Source organism: Nothobranchius furzeri, chromosome 2, assembly GCF_043380555.1.
Source record: "Nothobranchius furzeri strain GRZ-AD chromosome 2, NfurGRZ-RIMD1, whole genome shotgun sequence".
Classification (NCBI taxonomy): Eukaryota; Metazoa; Chordata; class Actinopteri; order Cyprinodontiformes; family Nothobranchiidae; genus Nothobranchius; species Nothobranchius furzeri.
The window spans coordinates 85,489,152-85,507,126 of NC_091742.1; the positions used below are offsets into that span (position 1 = coordinate 85,489,152).

The following is a 17,975-nucleotide window of genomic DNA, read 5'->3' on the forward strand; positions in this document are numbered from 1 at the left end:
TCCTTTGGAGTCAGCTTCTCAGTCATGATGATTTTTTACTGTGCCTTCCTGGAAAGCATCATGACCTCCATCACTTGCTGGTTCTACTCTCTTAGCCTCCAGAACAGGAACAGACTGCAGCACACTACATCAGTGTGTTCCAAAATCGTGGGCCTGCCTGTCAGAACTCTTGCTCAGGTTTTCTATCAACAAGCCCTGAGACAGGCAGCCAAAATCCACCACAACCCCTCTCACATTCTTCACCCCGCATTTCAATGGCTCCCCTCTAGGCGACGCCTATGCTGCATTTCCTGCAAGACTGAAGCCCTTTTCAGATAGATATTCTGGAATAAGTGTGGACAATTCAATCCGGTTTTTAACCAGAACTGTGTTTTCAGACACACCACTTTTGTACCGGAACTTGTCCTTTCGGCTGCCTTCACACAGCAGGGAAAAGTTCCAGATGTTGGGGGGGGGGATCGGACTTATGTTAAGCAAAATTCTGCGCACACGAAGATGCATAAGAGACCTGGATGATGAAGTTCAATGGTTAAAGGAATCACTGAAGTGGTGTGAAGTGCTCCGTTGCGCGTCTAGACGGTACCGTAGGAGGCGAGCTGCCATGGTTCGCCGCATGCTACAGGAGCGGGCTATCTAGGAGCGCACAGCGTCCCCCGGTCCCCTCCTCCTCCCCCTCCTCCCTGTCCGGAACTCGACCTCACCAGTCTGAAGCAGCCACCTTGTCCGTAACAAGTCCGGACCTGTTACTAGGGGCTTCGTCCGGTTAAATTACGGAAAACGTTATCCGGATGTTTGTATTCAGACACAAAGGTCTTACGGACAGAGTCCGGAACATTTCCGCTTTTCATGGCCTGTCTGAAGGGGGCTTGAGAGGAGGAGAGCCCCCTTTGTCCCCAAAGCCATTCTGCTCTTTAACTCCAGCAGATAAGATAAGACCATCCCCCGATAAACCCTCTCCTTGGGCTCTCCATATATTTAACTTTTATACAGATGACACTTTAGTCACTTTACTCACTTACTCAGTGATTTTTGCATACTTTACTGTTTTATCCATCTTCTTGCTACTTTATTACTTCCTTATTGCCTATTTATTCAATGTTCGTATGTCCAACATCATGCTGCTCTGCTGTTATTTTTTTAAATTGCCCCTCTGGGATAAATAAAGTTTTTCTGATTCTGATTCTGATTCCTCATGCTCACATACACATACAACCTGAGACTTGCAAAAATTGACGCCAGACACCCACTCATGCTCCCCATACACACCCTATTCACTCTGGTCCCGGTACTGCTGCACAAAGGGTAGAACCATCACCGGTTCCCAGAGTTTGCCTCTTTCTGCTGGGGGTGATGATGAGCAGGCACCCCCACCCAATGCTGAGCAAAGCATCCCACCACCCCAGACCCCAACATGATGGCTAGCTCCCCCTACTAGCCTCCAGCCCCGAGAAGCCAAATTACAACAGAGGTGTGTTAAGACCCCCTAGTCTCCCTCCACCTGCTCCAATACAGTGTTAGTGCGTGTTGATGAGGTGTATTCCGTGGCTGTGGTGAGCGGTCAGTGCAGGCATCGTCTGGCCTACGCCAGCTGATGCCACCACACCACCCCACTTGCACCCACAGCCCTCAGTGTCTAAGTGCAGTTTAAAATTGGAAGTGGGCACTGGCACTTGGGATGAGGCTGAAAAATCCCCTTGCCAAATGCCGTTGAGTGTGCTCACTCCCAAGGCCCTAACTGAGCGTTTGCATGGAATAATGTTGGTGTAAGTGTTTAAGGTGCAAATAAAATTGGGGGGCAGGCTGCCACAGGAATGTGGAAATGGGATCCATACCTGCACCCCCTGACTTGTCCACCCCCCAAGGTCCTATGTGCATGATTGTGTGATGATGTGAAGGAGCAGGAGGAGAAAAATGTATGGGGATGGGGAGGGATGGCTGGTTGGCCTAAGCCCTCCAGGGAGCCAGCTCCCCCACTGGCCCCAATAGGCACCTCTGTTCCCAAAATGCCCCCAGCCCATCTTGCCAGGGCCCAAAGCAGCAGCATCACAGAGCCCCACGGAGCCCGAGGGCACCAACCTGACATGAACTGTTTTAACACTAGTGCTCCCAGAATTCTAACACAGCCAGTGCTGGACTGACCATAGGGCATAGCGGGCAACTGCCCGCTGGGCCGACCCTTTCATCTTTTATGGGCCGGTGTCTGTTTTTTTTTTTTTTTTCCCCTGGCCTCTAGTTGTTGCGGACAACTTGCCCGCGCCGCCCCACATGACGCCTCGTAAAAGTTGGTGGATTGGCCAATTGGTAATAATACACTCTGGGCTGGACCAATAGCCAGAGGTCTGATGCACCCGCCAGTGGTTTGTGAATCTCAGTAAACAGACAGACGAGCTTAACAAAATGGAGAACAAAAAACGGAAAGGAGAAGCGGAGAAAATTCGACTAAAAAAGAAACTGGCCCTTCAGGCTGATGCTGGCACATGTGTTAAAATCTCAGTTGTTTGGTAGTGAAGGTTCAAGTAAAATCAATTTAGGAAGTGATGGAGCCTCAGCCCAGCGACAGGTTGGAGAAGAAAAGAGGGAGGAGGAGGAGAAACCCGAGCCGGTGTTGTGCCATAAATTGACTCGCTGCCAAAAAATGATTAGCCACCGCGGGATCGCGCACGGTTAGGCAATTGCATTTCTAGACAAAATTCCCCAGGATTTCGCCCTAAAACTCAGCATATCTAGCAATATGGACATTCAGAAAGCAAAGATAACCTCTTCCGGTACTTAAACAGATGTTTATCGCGGATATTAGTGTGGCAGTGTTTGTGGCACCCTGCGCGGGAGCACGAGGACGTGCTTGTGGAAAGAGGGAGGAAGATGTGGCAGTGTGAGCATCCACAATGTCCCGATAGATTGTGCGCCCTGGCTACTTGGCCAAGGAGATGTCCTTTTGGCTGACTGGTTAGAGCGTATGACTTTCACCCGGGAGTCTGGGGATCGAATCCCGCCCGGGCACTCCTTTCTGCACCTTGCCACATTAGTTTTTCCAGTTCGGAAGTTGTTTTAAGTGTTGCTATTTGTCTTAAACGTTCACAATGAGGATATATTAATCCTTTTTGCAATATTTGCGATTGAAAGATGGTTTGTGCCACAAACTTTGTGGTAAGAACTGGCTTTCTTTATGTTACAGCCTTGATACTAGAAAAATAAATAAACAATGTAAAATGGCACCCTGTATTGAATGTAAATGTTGTATAAATGGAAATAAACAATTCTCCAGCGATTTAATTTTTTCCCCTTCCTTTCTTTAGTCCACTTGACATGGAGCCACAGTTAACTAGTTTGGGGCACATTTTTACTTGAAAAAAAGTATTTAAAATGATCAAGCTTTGGCTTTAATGACACTGTGTAGGTTGCTATTCATTACGTTGCTCTATTTAAAAGTAACAAGATAAAAGCTCTTCAGCACATAAAATCAAGATTGTCACTTGCCAAATAGACTACACCCTCCCGTTTACCTATAAGAAACGCCTCAAAATATCTTTAAATTCTTTATTGATGATTTAATTGTAGACAACTAAAATGGCATTTTACTTGCCAAAAAGTGATTGAATCGCTAAGATTTTCATGGAGGCTAAAATTGACCAAATAAGGGTTTTATGTATTATCTGTTGACGTTACTGTACTCATACTGCCTACTGTGTCATCAAAAACACCCCAAAAATGGCAAAAAAAAGAAAGAAAAAAAAGAAGATAATTTCCCTTGCCAAAAATTGATTACAGTGTCCTGGTCACCTGTAAAGGGTTACATTTACCTAAATATAACTTTATTTATTATCTCTTGATGTTATTAGTGCCATCACAGGATGCCGGTGTCTTTCACATTCATAAACACCTCAAAAATGGCAACAAATGATCATTTCCCTTGCCAAAAATTGATTACAGTGTCCTGGTCACGTGTAAAGGGTTAAATTGACCTAAATATTACCTTATTTATTATCTCTTGATGTTATTAGTGCCATCACAGGATGCTGGGTGTCTTCCACATTCATAAACACAGAGTCCTGGTCACCCATAAAGGCTTAAATTGGCATAAATATTACTTCATGTATTATGATGCTGGGTGTGTTCCACAATCATATTCGAATAAACGTGAAAATATTCTGTCCGAATATCTGTTTCTTGTTATAAATATAACAGCTAGAAGGATTTACAGTTAAAATAGGAGAAACACGTGACTCCCCAGGAAGGGTCGTAACACCACTTGCCTCATGCACATAAGTGAACAAATCAAAGCAGCATGGAGACACTCCGTCTCCAACCACCTCTCAGGCAGCAGCCTGCACTCCCAAGTTCTACACGTCACCAGAACATAACCAACCGCAACACAATAAAAGCAGTGTTATACAAAATGGAAGGCCTGTAGTGTTTATTCTCTTACAGAAACAACTTATCAATTTTTTGGAGGAATTTATTTGAGAATTTTTTAGTTTTTATTAATTGTGCAATAGAAAAGTAATCGCTAGATTAATCATCTAAATAGTCATTAGAATAGTCGACTATTCGATAAAATAATCGTCAGAATAATCATTTTAAAAATAATCAGTTACCCCCAACCCTACTTTTTAGAATGCCAGGATAGGAAGGATGGTGTAGGTTTACGTTTATTAGATTGATACATAAATACTACCAATAAGAAAGTGTACGTTGGTGTGTGTCAGAAACAGCATAAGGCTTAATGTCTTTTCCAAAAAAAAAAACAGGTGATGGGCCGGTCTCCAGTCAAAATGCCCGGGCTGAGTTTTTGTCCCAGTCCAGCCCTGAACACAGCTAGAACTTATTTATTACATCATGGCTCTAGTCCGCCATGAGTTAAGTCATTATGTAAACCTAATAATGCAGTAAGAAACTATCTTTGTAACCCAAACCTTGTAAATAAGTTTCTCAAATGTTTGCTAGGTGACACACCGATCCTTTCGGGGGTGGGGTTGGGTGTGTGTGTCTGTGTGTGTGGGGGGGAAGGGGGGGTGGGGTGAGTTCCAGCTGCCTCTACTGACCAGATTTCATCAGTTTTCCCCTCCGCCTAAAACAGCATCATTTTAATGCTTGTTTTACTGAGAATGATCTTCTAACGTCCATCATCTGCAGGAACAATTTTCCATGTAAACAATAGAGATGTCAGGCTGATGGCTTGTGGGAGACAAAGACTAAAGCAACCATATTTCTTTTTTGATGCACTATTTTACGGAAATAAAGGACCCACATAAACAGGAAACATCAGGACAGCGTGAGATTTGTCTGATTAAAGTTATCAGTACATGTCAAAATATGAAAACAGTCAGAAGGACTGCCTTGGGAGTTAATGTTAGACACCTTTGCTGGTTAGCGTGAAACTTCTCCAAGACTAGTTAGAGACGAGAAAGGGACTACAGAATTCTGAGCAGGACAAAAATGTGACAAACGGGCGCTGATGGTGGTCCCCCGCTCCAAACGCATATCGAGGGGGTCGTGCATTCTGGGCTCTGGCTCCAACGCTCTAGAATGAGTTCGTTTTGAGTGTTAGGCAGGCACCATCGCTTCTGCTAAGTCTTGCTTAGACTAATTTTTGTGTGATGCATTTTAGCATTAGGGATCACGACACTGCCTTGATCTTTAATTGTTTTTCATCTCATTTAACATGTTTTTATGAGAGTTTCCTGTTTCTATTCATTTATCTCTTAATGTTTTTATGATTGTTTTTATTGTTTATCTTTCTTTTAAGGTTCCACAACACTATATTTGTTCTTATGATGTGTGAACTGAATCACCCATGAAACAAATTCAAATATAACAGAGACTTTCTGTGATTACCACAAACATACCAGATGCATGTACAAAAAACAGACTTATGCAGAGACTTTGCGGAGCTCCACATCCAGATCTGCACCAAGCTGCAGCCGGTGTCAATGCGCTGATTGGCTTCAATGATTTTTGGTCTTTTCAGAAGCCGTACGGACTGGTCTCAGGTGGTTAAAAATATTCAAAGGAAGACAGATACATTTTTTTCTGATTAAATAAATAATAGTATTGTTTATTAATATTATGAACTTCTTTTATTAGTATTTTTAATTTGCCGTGTTCTCGTTTCTCAGACACTGCTGGTTGGATAATAACGGTTCTTGATGGTTGTATTAAGGGTTTTTACTGACTGATCTGAGAATAGGGAAAAGCCGTCTCCCACACTGTGATGAACTAATTAGGCTCTAAGATGGAAAACCAGAGCTGCTGCCAAGGCTGAGGGCATTAATGAGAAATAAGTAAAAACACACATCTGGAACCACCACGGAGGCAAATATTATACTTTGATCTGAAGCAGTCATTTGAACTATTGAGCAATTTTACAGTTATTTGTTCAGATCATCCCAAAAAACTCACAGAAAATTAAAAAAAAACTACATTTGAATGTCTTGATCAACAATCCCAAAATTTGAGATGTAACATTTAACAACCTATAAATATTTGCATAATTAACATTTATTGACATTTGCTATTGAATGTATTTTTTTTCAACAACTACAGAAAAAATGGGTAATGTCTGATTTTAGGGGTGCAATCATTTGAAACGTGACCGATCCTGTAGAAGAGCCAGGCAGAGGCTGTTAAAAAACAGTACAACGTGACAGATTTAGACTAATGCAGACATGGAGATGGATTCAAACTGGAAACTTAGAGAAAAAGGTGACATAGCTGCAAAAATTAAAACACATCAGCTCCAAAGTACCAAAAGAGATCAACTGGATGACACGCTAGAAAAAAATCCAAAGAAATCTAGGGCCATTCATAGATCCTGCTGTAGTTAAATCTGTTTGATGTCCCTAAGTCAGGAAGTCCATTTGGATAAAATGAGCTTTGTATTAACTCGCCTATGCAGGTGAGCTTCAGCTGATGAGCGGAGCTTCCCGTCCAGATGCCCCTGTGCTGTTTACTCAGGCTGCTTCAGAAGAGACCTGAGTTCACCAGCAGGTCATAAGGGCCTCGTAAGATGCTGCTAAGGGGCCGGTCAGGTATTCATAACCTGCTTCCACTGGGCCCCCACTGCTAAAACAAATCATTAGCATCCCACAAAAACCTTGTAGGACTGCAAAGAGCCTATTCTGGAGGAAATGAGAAAACCTGGCCCAGTTACCCGTCGCTGCAGCTGCATTTCTGACCTTTCAGGAGGCTCTGTCAAAGGTCAGGGTTCATCTCTGATGAGCTTCTCTTTCAGGTTACTATTTTATTCTTTCATTTCAACTCATCTTTCACCTGATCTTCATCCTGTCGGTGACATTTGTCTTGAAAACAAACGGGACTAGCCTGTAACAGATTCGCTGCTGCATGCAGAAGTGGTGTCATTTTGACCTTTTACTGCATTATTTGCTTCTTATTACATTTCAAGCTCCATTGCATTGTGTTTTATTATATTACAGACATTTGCTTTGGGAAGTGATTGAGTTAAAAGGCACACTGAGGGTCAGACAGAGGCTAGTGTCTGATTGGCTGACCACTGCAGAGATTGAACCCGTGACCTGGCAGAGCCTCCAAACCACACGGCCGCGCCTACGTGATCTGCAGCCAAACGATCGCAGAGGTTTGGGTGTCAGTTTGGGTGACGGGGGGCCATTGTGCCGTGCCGGCGTCCCGCCTGGGAAATTCTAGGTTAAACAGCGCTCGGGGGCTCGTAAGATCGTCCTTGATGGGCTCGCGGGGAGTTCATTCCTTGGTAGAGAGGGTTTGTTATGAAGTGATGAGAGTTCATAAGGCTGGTGTTACAGGCACAGGAATGTCAGAAACTCCAATAGGTGGGTTTCAATTTGTAGCCTCATTCTGACCTCATAAAGAGAATAAAATCTACATCTAACTCTTTTTAGACTCTTGCTTTGTTTCCCTTCAATTCTGTCTGACATCTGCCTTTTTCCTTTCGATAGAAAACCCATTTTTGACCACAGACCCCTATTTAGAGCTCTATTTCCAACAGTTCTGAGTTTTATTTCCCCTTTTTGGTCAAATATAAATGTATCATTGTTTTTTTCTTCTTAAAGAGGTAGCTCAGATCTTTGGAACTGGGTTGGAAAAGTTATGAATAATTCTGCAGTAGGTTGCTGTTTAAATAGCCTTTATTACAAGTCCAGGGAGTGGCCTGGGGTAGCACATGCCACCCTTTGAATCTGTTTGGCCATCCCTGGTGCCACCTATAGACATGAATACCTAGATGCCCCATTGGACACTGGAGAGCAGTGTCACTGCCATATTGGATGGGTTCCCCGCTCTCCAAACCCAGCTGGAGTGGGCAAGTATATTTTTTGTGCAGCTCCCAACCAACAAACGTATTGAAAACAACTCACGTGTGATTACTTTTGACTTTTCTAGCCTCCCTGTTGGGATTTTATATTTTATGTTTATGTTTATTTATTTAGCAGACGCTTTTATCCAAAGCAACTTACAATTTATAACCTATAGGGCATGTTGTGATCTGTGGGGGAAACCGGAGGACCCGGAGGAAACCCACGCATGCATGGGGAGAGCACGCAACTCCATGCAGAAAGGTTTCAAACCTGTAACCTTCGTGCTGCGAGGCAACAGTGCTAACAACTGTGCCACCATGCAGCCCATTTCAACTGATTTATTTATTTTATGTAATTTTACATAAGCCACGAAAGGCTTAGGGTTATAACCCCCAAAACAGTTGGTGGCAGTGGGCACCTTTAATGTTGGTTTCCAGCCCCAGGTCTACAGAACACATGTGTATAATTAATGTTATTTTTAATTATTTTTTCAGATTGGCATAAATATTATTTATAGTGCTGATCCAGGCTTCGCTCCAGTTGATGGTGGTAATGCACCAACAATGTGCTTGTTAACCATCTCAAAACAACAAGAATAACGCAAAAAAGGAATCATTTTGTGAGGGATGACAACCCCCCTTTTTCAAAATAAAAAGCATAACTATGGGTGCCACCCATGCATAAACAAGTGCCTCACTTGGGCCACCCCATTTTAAAAAGAAGAAAAATGAAAGAAGTACAATCGCCAAAGTTCCAATAACTTCAGAAACTTCTCTGTTATGAAACTGACATTCAAATGTCTAAAAGGCCTTATCCCAGAGCTGGTGAGGAGACGGATGGTAAAAGCCAGCAGCACAGGAGCTACAACCAGAGGAGTAGCCAACAGAGACTGCAAACCACCGAAATACAAAACTTCATTCGGTCAATACTCGTTCTCATTTAGAGGAGCTCAGATCTGGAACAATCTACCATCAACAATAAAGCTGTCAACAAATTTGGCTAGTTTTAACTCTCAGTTGAAAAAATGGCTGAAACAAAAACAAACTTGTGAACACTGATGTTTCTTATCAGCTAAACCAATTAATTTGCATTGAGGTAGGTCGGGTTTTCACAGCATCTGTCTGCATTCCATCATGGGGGTTTGTAGCCGTTCAAGGCTGCCATGGCGTCAGATTCGGATAACAACATTTTGTTTGGGTCAGGCTGAGATAATTTTCCTCTCTGCCTTCAGTCTTTAAACTGATCATTCCAGTCCTTCAGTGAAGCCAATTTTGGGTTTTTAAACTTGTCCATACCGTCCGGTGACCCTCTCCGAAATGACATCCAATTTGCACACCAATACCAGTATTGCATCATTGTCCAGCTTACGAATCACCTCGAGTAACGTCCCAGTCTGTGAGGTCTCCACACGGACGGTGCTTTCCGTGGTTGCGGGTCGCCCTCCAAACGCTCCCGTCTTCCCAAATTTCCAGAAAACCAGATATCCTCCCACTCCAATTAGGAGAAATCCAGTGATCATCAGGCCGAATATCCACACGTCTTCGACATCCTCAATGGACAGCTGGAAGAGGCATATGGTCTGCCATTCCCTCCAGGAATCCAGCATACACCCCGCCGGGTGTGTCCCCTGTGGGCATGTGGGAGGCCCCTGCTCCGTTCTCATTGTTGAAAAAATCTTATCAATCGTGTTGAATGACCAATTTATCAAATCCATGGTTAAAATTTGAGTTTTTCAGAAGAAATGCAGAGAAGCGCTCTGTGGGCAGACAGGACCAAGAGCCTTGGGGAAAAAGATAAGGGAGCGAAAAGAGAAGCATCTGTACTCCGCAAGTGCCAGGAAGGAAACGCGAGTGCCAGGAAGAAGAGATGGTAAAAGGAAGAGCGAACAAGAGAACTAGCATGCGAATCCAGGCTTAGCGATAAAAGTGCCTAGAAATACTGTTTCAAGTACGATAAAGTGTGATGACATCTTTTTGTTTACTGAGTGAACACAGAGTTTTATATTTATTCATTTGTTCATCAGAGAGATAATTCCAGCTTTCTAGTTGTTTTAAATCACAAGATTATAAGGGTAACATTAAAGAACCAGCTCAAATCTTTCCCTGGCAACAGTGGGAAGGAAAACTATTTCTCAACCAAAAGAAACCTCCAGCAGAAATATTATAATATGGATGTAGAAATGTCAGCAATTGTGACTGAATTCAATTTTTATCCTCTTACTGGTGCCAGTTTAACTCAGCCACACAGAATGCTTTAATCATATTTTCTAACTAGAGCTATAAAGAAAACATCTGTCAAAGTCTTATAAATCTTTATTACAGCATGAAAGTGGAGTAAGGTATTTAGGCAGCCATCCCACTGCTCCGTGTGAACATGTTTTCTTCATTTGTTGAAGAGATGAAAGTTGGAAGGACTCGGCAGGCAGAGAAAAAAAAAGATGTTTCAAAACCGAAAACTGAATCCAGCAGTGACATTCGTCACAAAATTCCCCAAATTATTGGAATAATAGTATGAATGACCTTTAAACTCTTACCCAAGGCTCATTTACCTGCATAAATATCACCATCATCAGCAAAATGTAGTACTTTTAGTGCATCCTGAGGCCAAATAATATAGAAATCATGGTGGGTTTAAGGACTTATAAAAAAACAGCAAATGCAAATTTCTTATATTTTGTATTTTTGAGGATCTCTGCAGAACTTTCAGCATTCCCATTCATAGTTGCTGCTTTTAGCAGAAGCTGAATAATCCAAAGAAGAATTTTACCTTCTATAAATGTTAAAGGAGAGTCAAAATTAATGCAAATACTACTTTTGAAATGCTAAAAAGTCCTTTTAGCGCTCAGACACTTTGAAGATCTTGTTACTCGCTCCGTTTCTATGTTTTAACATTTCAGAGTGAAACTGCAGAAGGACTCGTCATTACAAGAAACGAGAGACGGAGGTGAACGTACAGATGGAATCAGACTAAAGTAACAGATGTGTGTTTTAAAGGTAGAGTTCTGTTGAAACTCAAAATGCTGCTTTAGAAGGACAGAATTTTAAATGTAACCCTCATTTGTAGCTAGGTTGCTGGCTCTCGGGGTACACGGAAGACGGGTTACAGTTGTGTTTTATAATCCTTCTTTGTTTCAGAACAGCAGGACAGAAAAAAACTCACTCACGCAGATAGCCGCTGCTCCTTTAGACTTCCTCCTTGCCCCCCTCTCTTCTTCCCTTCCCCTCTCTTTTCTTTTCACACCGCCTGTCTTTTCCCTAATCCACCAGGTGGTGTAAACAGATCCGACTCTCCTTATAATACAAAACTCAAATATACATAAACATAACTGTACTGCCCAAAACAATGAAATGACCAACACATTAATTATATAAACCTTAAATAAAGATGACATAAAGTTTAAGAGTTTGATGGAGTTTATCTACAGTTGTCCAAGGTCATATTGAGAGAAAAATACACTTTTATGATGTCCAAACAATGCAAATACTTCAATTTTCTTTTAGTTCAAGTTTATTATTATAATTTTTTTGTTCATATTTCATTTGGCATGTATCATATTTTCCTTTTAACCTCTTTACTCATACCCTCCCCAGACCCGGTGTGCCTTAAAGTGGACATCAGCTTCTTGTGGTAAAATATTTTATTGTTTTTAGGTCAAAGCATGTTTTTTATTTTAGGGTAGGGTAATGTTTTTCATTTTTGGTTGTTTATTTCTACAAATTTTCTAATTTTTTTACTTTCATCTATTAAATATAAAAAAATGGTATTTATGCCTATGATGCTTTACAAATCCAAAATAACCTGAGGGAATAACATAATTCACACACAAAAAAAGCTCTGATCTCCGGAGGACTTTGAACAGCTTTGTAAGAATTTATTGGAATTTAACCATCTGAATCAATCTAAAAAGCATTGAAAATGTAAGTCTGGAAAATCACAACAAACTGGTTATACAAAAATAAATGAAATGGGCCATAATTACCGGAAACACGGTCAATCCAGATATGCTATTTATTCCTCAAATGCACCATGTCCAGTATTGATCTGAACCAGGCTATCAAATTTGTATTACTTACAGCATCTGAAATGTCTACAAAGTTTACCAGATTGCATCAAGCTGCATGTGAGGAGTTCAAGCTGCTGTGCTCTATATTAACCTCTCACACACATTGTCTGAGGGGGGCGATGCAGAAAAAATAAGGAAACTCTTTTCCATGGACACACACTCCAAGTAGGGACCAAGGCGGCATGCTTGTGGTTAGTGCCGAGGAATTACCGTGGGCTTATTCCATCGTTTACCAAATCTCAGAGGGTAAAGAGGAATAATTCCACTAAAACACCAGAAGCCACAATAAAGCCCTCTGCTGAGAGAGTGAGAGAGAAAGAATGGAGTGGAAAAGAGAGGCGGAGAGGCAGTAGACTGGGGGGGGGGTGACAAAAACACAACCAGCACTTGACCCTTAAAGATGGATGGAAGCATGATGGAAAGGAGGAACAAGTGGAAGAGGTGGCAACAAACCCGACCTCCACTGGCTGATGGAGGTAAACAACCTCATCAGATATTTGTGATCCCTAATCTAGACCAGGTTAGGTATTAAGAGTTGTTGTCATGGAGATAGAAGTTGTTCAACTTTGAGCTTTTATGCCTGATTTGAGAGTTTTTAAATGCAGAAGAGTTAGAGTTGGGCTCGAAGGCTGCCATTATGTCCATTTTATTGGTCTATCCAAGGTTGGGTCAAGAAGGTCACAGGTCCAGGAGGATGGCCGAGGCATCCACCTCGACGGTTACACTGTCCAGCTCCACCTGGGGGATCCCGAGTTGTTCCAAAGTCAGACAGAATAAATGATCCCTCCAGTGAGTTCCGGGTCTAGCTCTGGGTCTCGACTCTTTGGGACGTGTCTGGAAAACCTTTGAAGACAGGCAGCCAAGAAGAATCCAGATCAGATGCCCAAATCACCTTTGCTGACTCCTTTCAATGTGGAGGGACAGTGGCTTTGTTTCGAACTCCCTCCAAACAACGAAGATCACAATTATGTCTTTAAGGTTGAGCCTGGCTGCCCAACCCTTGTATCTGGGATCTCTTTCTTTTGATCCAGATCTAAATCCTGTCAGAATTAGAATACGGATAGACCAGCATATTAAGACCTTTTCCTCTTGGGTCTGCTTCTTCTTCACCTCAACCAATCTTAGGAATGGCCTCAATACTCTGAAAAAGTCCTGATATGTCGGTCCATCTCTTGCTCTATCTCTCCAAAAAGACACCATGTGACTTGATCTCATCCTACCCTCATACCCAACACAGAGGGAGCATTCATTCTTCCAATTGAGAACTACGACCAGCTGCCTGGCCACCTCATTGGAATCCATGCTTCATGTAGTACGCTTAACAGAACGCCCCATGGGTCCTGGTTGGACGCCTTCTTCAGCATTGCTCCCATGACCCTGTCTGCAACTCTGAAAGGGTGAAGAGCTTGCCCACTTCCTTTCCATTTATCCCTAATCATCAGGCTTGCTCATAGCATTCCAACAGTGTTGAGCTCTCAGCAGTCATTGATGAAAGCCCATTTCTCCTCAGAACGCCCGGTTCCCCAATTTTTAACTCAGCCCTTGTTGATCTGAGCCCCATGGCCGATGTCCGAGTCAACATGGCATATTGCTCATTGAATACTGAGGTTGCGGTAGGATGTCTTTGCAAAGGTTTAAATTGATTTAAAAAGCTGGTTTTCCACCAGCTAAAAAGTCAGAAAGTAGGAGAAAACGTGTGTTTCTGTGTAAAGAACAATGTGATGAAAGTTGTTTGTTAACATGTCGAAATAGTCCTCATTTTCACGCACATGTTGGCATTAATTTATCTTCATAAAAGGCACAAAAGTGCATTTGTTCATTGCTCCTGCCTCTCCAAAGGTGAACAGAGTAGAGGAAAATTGCTCTTTGAGCTTTCATGTTAACTGTTTGACATTTCCAGCTCAACAGAAGGCAAAAGTTCAAGGTGCTGAAAGATTTCCCAGCAAAAGTTCAACTGCTCTGACAAGCACGGCAATTACATGGTCTGACCTGTCTGTGGGTTTGATAATAAAACCGATTATTAGTAGAAAAAAAGAGAGAAAATTACTTTCTTGTCAGTTGGGGCTGAAACAAGGAGCAGAGCTACGATGAGAGAGAAGCATAAAAAACATCTGATTACCTTAATGTCAAATAAAATCTGACTTTTCACATCTACATCTTAGTTTTGTCTCACCTGTTGAGTTTGTCCTCCAAAAATCTCCATCTTCTGCACCACAGAAGGCCACATCATGTTGAAGTATTCTGGCTGAATAATTCCTCCCCTTATTCAATGAGGTGTGGAGAGAAAAATCACAGAGGAGGGGAGGATGAGAGCCAGAGATGAGTGATGTTGAGATTAAAGCTGCAGGACTGTGATGGCAATGAAGCATCTGTCTGCTGCACCTGACTCCGGTACCTGAAAACACCCCAGAATGGCACTGATCAGTGTGGATCTGCCTTTGAATTTCTTTCACAGCCTCAAAGAAACTGAAAACTTCTTTCAGCATCTTCTTATTTAGACACCTGGGAATAATAATGTGTCCACCACCTGCAGCTAAATAAGAGGATGAAACAAGTGCTGAAAAATGAGATGTGACAAAGCTAGATGCTCACAGCCGTTCTGTTATATTATTTATTTTACCTTTTACATGCTTTCTAGAGGATGTCTGGATGTTTGGACTTTAGCAGCTATGGCATTTTCTCTCCAGTTTTTCTCCATTTTCAGAATATATTTTGCTTGTTTTTTTAATAGAAAACTGACCAATCAATTTCTTGGGCTGCATGGTGGCGCAGTGGTTAGCACTGTTGCCTCGCAGCACGAAGGTTGCAGGTTTGAAACTCGGCTGCGGCCTTTCTGCGTGGAGTTGTGTGTTCTCCCCATGCATGCGTGGGTTTCCTCCGGGTACTCCGGTTTCCCCCACAGATCACAACATGCCCTATAGGTTATAAATTGTAAGTTGCTTTGGATAAAAGCGTCGGCCAAATAAATAAACATAAACAATTATTAAAGGACTGTGTAAAAATCTAGTTACTAATGTTAGTGAAATGTGTCTTTGAAATTCATGGGCATCATATGTGAAATCCATGGCACATAACAAGTGCAATTAGTAAATAATGTTTTAAACCACATTGACTTGCGTTAATTTTTTCGTTCTCCCGGGGACCCGTGGTCCGGAAGTAGATGGGCGTAACTTAGCTCCCTATAGGGAGCCCAGAAGATGTTCTAACAGTAAAAACTGTTGTAAAATAAACTTATTAGTAGAAATTAGTCCTTACCCTGTACGATTTGTCACTGGACATGGTGCTGGCTGGTCACTTAACATGTCAGTAGTGAACCAACACCCTGACGGCTGGAAAATGCGTTCAATCAATCAATCGATCAATCAATCAATCAATCAATCAATCAATCAATCAATCAATCAATTTTTATTTATAAAGCGCTTTTCAAGTAAAGTGCTACTCAAAGTGCTTTACAGAATTAAAATGTCCCCAAATTCCCATAACAGTTTAAAAACATTAACAGACATATGCACACACACACACACACACACACCACCGGTAAAAATTTCTATTCGGCTGAGTCCAGATGAGCCAAGTAAGGTAAGGTAAGGTAAGGCGTTCTGTTGTTGCAGCTACCACCTCTAAACACCAGATGTCGCCAGAGTGTCCATGTTCCATTTTTCAACCTTTAACTCATTCACTGCCATTGACGACTAAAGTCGTCATTTTAAATCCAACTGTTCACTGCCAATGACGACTTAAGTCATCATTTGCATTTTTTTTTTACTGTGTGGGCTTCGGAACGAGCCCTCGCACCGTGAGAACAAACATCCCAGCTCTAAAGCCGATCTTCATCCACGTATGTCACACGTCACGTGATCAGGAAGCAGAAAATCCACGTGTTAGGAGATCGTTTTGGGTCGCTGCTGTAAAAAAGTGAGGCGTGAACCGCAAAAGCTTCTGCCGATCACAATTGTAGAATTAGACTACAGATGTATTTTGGGTTCTAATTATGATCAATAAGATGTGATGATTCTACATAAATGTAGAATATCAACCTGATTGATCTTTGAATGTTTAACCAGAAGAATTAGGATTCTTTGTTTATTCAGGGATCGTAACACACTACGTATTAATTCAGACAGTCAAGTTTATAAAAGTAAGAAATTTATTTTCTGAACAAATTATAAAATGTGACAACTAGGAAACTATATGATGAGTGTATGATGTAGTGTACAATAATGTGTGAATGTGATGTTATCAGAACCCTCGTATCTGGAAGAAGCACAGTTCTGAGCGTGATTGCATTTTGTCTGCATCAAACTAGAAAGTTAATTTCTGATAAAACAACATCAGACACAATCTGTCGTGCCTATGTACCCTTTCTTTCAGAGACCCCCGGAACGTGTCGAAGTCCGTGGACTCCAAGACACCGAGGTCCGTAGGAGAAACTGCAGCAACACTAGACCGGTCTTCGAGTTGTCTCCAGGTCACAAGAGGTAGTGTTTGCGTCTATGGAAGGACTCTTAACGAGTCGGAGCTGTGTCAGCTTTGTTCTGAAGGAACCGTCTGCGGTGTCAGCAGTAGCGTGCAACAGGTTTTGACAGCTTGTCAAAGATGCGGTGGGCCAGTCCAGAAATCGGCTCAACTGACCAAAGCGGAAGTGAGATCTGTTTTAATAATTGTCATATTTTGATTTACTGAAAATCGGGAGTTTGACATGTAAAGAGGTGTTAACAAACAAACCTCAGAACCACACCTTTCCCAGATACAGGATGCACTGATTTGTGGATAAGAAAATATCTATGTGCAGTGACGTTAACTTTAACTTGCGTCATGGTGATATGGTGAGTGTGTGCTTGTCCAGTCACGTATGATGATTAAATATATGGGTCATTTATCTCATTTCATCTTTATTCACCTAAGTACAGATTAATCAAAACATTGTTATTATTCTTCAGCCATTGTTGTTCATTCAACCACATGATTATTTACGTATTTCATTGCATCATCCAATATTCATTCTTATAACGGTTCATTCTTATGAAAGTTCATTCTTCTTGTTCTGTGAAGCAAAGCAGATAAAGATAAAAGGAAGCTTGAGCGGGATCTTGGTCAAGCAACAGTATCTTTTTTGCAGATTAAAGGCTCAAATTAAGACTTATGTCTCCATATGACCGGATACTGAAGAGGTCAAAGTGTACATAAAAAACTGACCATTTCTGGACGCTACATAATTCAACAACGGATTATGAAAGAACGGATAAAGCTCGAAACACGCGGATTCTTCCTGATGTTAGAGGTGAGTCTCCGCTTTGTTTTGGTTGTTTTGACGTCGACGTCATCCTAACATGCAACGTTTTGTGACTCTTAAAAAAACTGTAAAAACAGTGAGAAACGCTGGCAGCGAAGGACTTTACCGATCGGGAAACTTCTGGCAGCGAATGAGTTAATATTCTCGCTAGTTACTGGGTGTTTCTCAATGTCAAGGCACCTGGCCTTGCAAGGCAGTGTCTCACACTATCCTTCCTTGACCAAAGAAAGCTGTTAAATGGACACGTGTCATGTTAGGTAATTATACAAGGCTGCTAACATTTTTGAACATTTAAATGTGTGTGTGTGTGGGGGGGGGGGGGGGGGGGGGG

The 17,975-nt window shown here is 42.0% G+C and overlaps 1 long non-coding RNA gene across 1 annotated transcript; it reads right to left on the bottom strand.

The window, feature by feature from the left end:
* Positions 1-3,977: 3,977 nt before the first annotated feature.
* LOC139066403 (uncharacterized) lies at positions 3,978-17,955 on the bottom strand. The gene is made up of 2 exons (XR_011519295.1): positions 14,525-17,955; positions 3,978-14,433 (listed from the first exon to the last, which is right to left on the bottom strand). It is a non-coding gene; the product is annotated as an uncharacterized lncRNA (long non-coding RNA).
* Between the last annotated feature and the right edge of the window lie 20 nt (positions 17,956-17,975).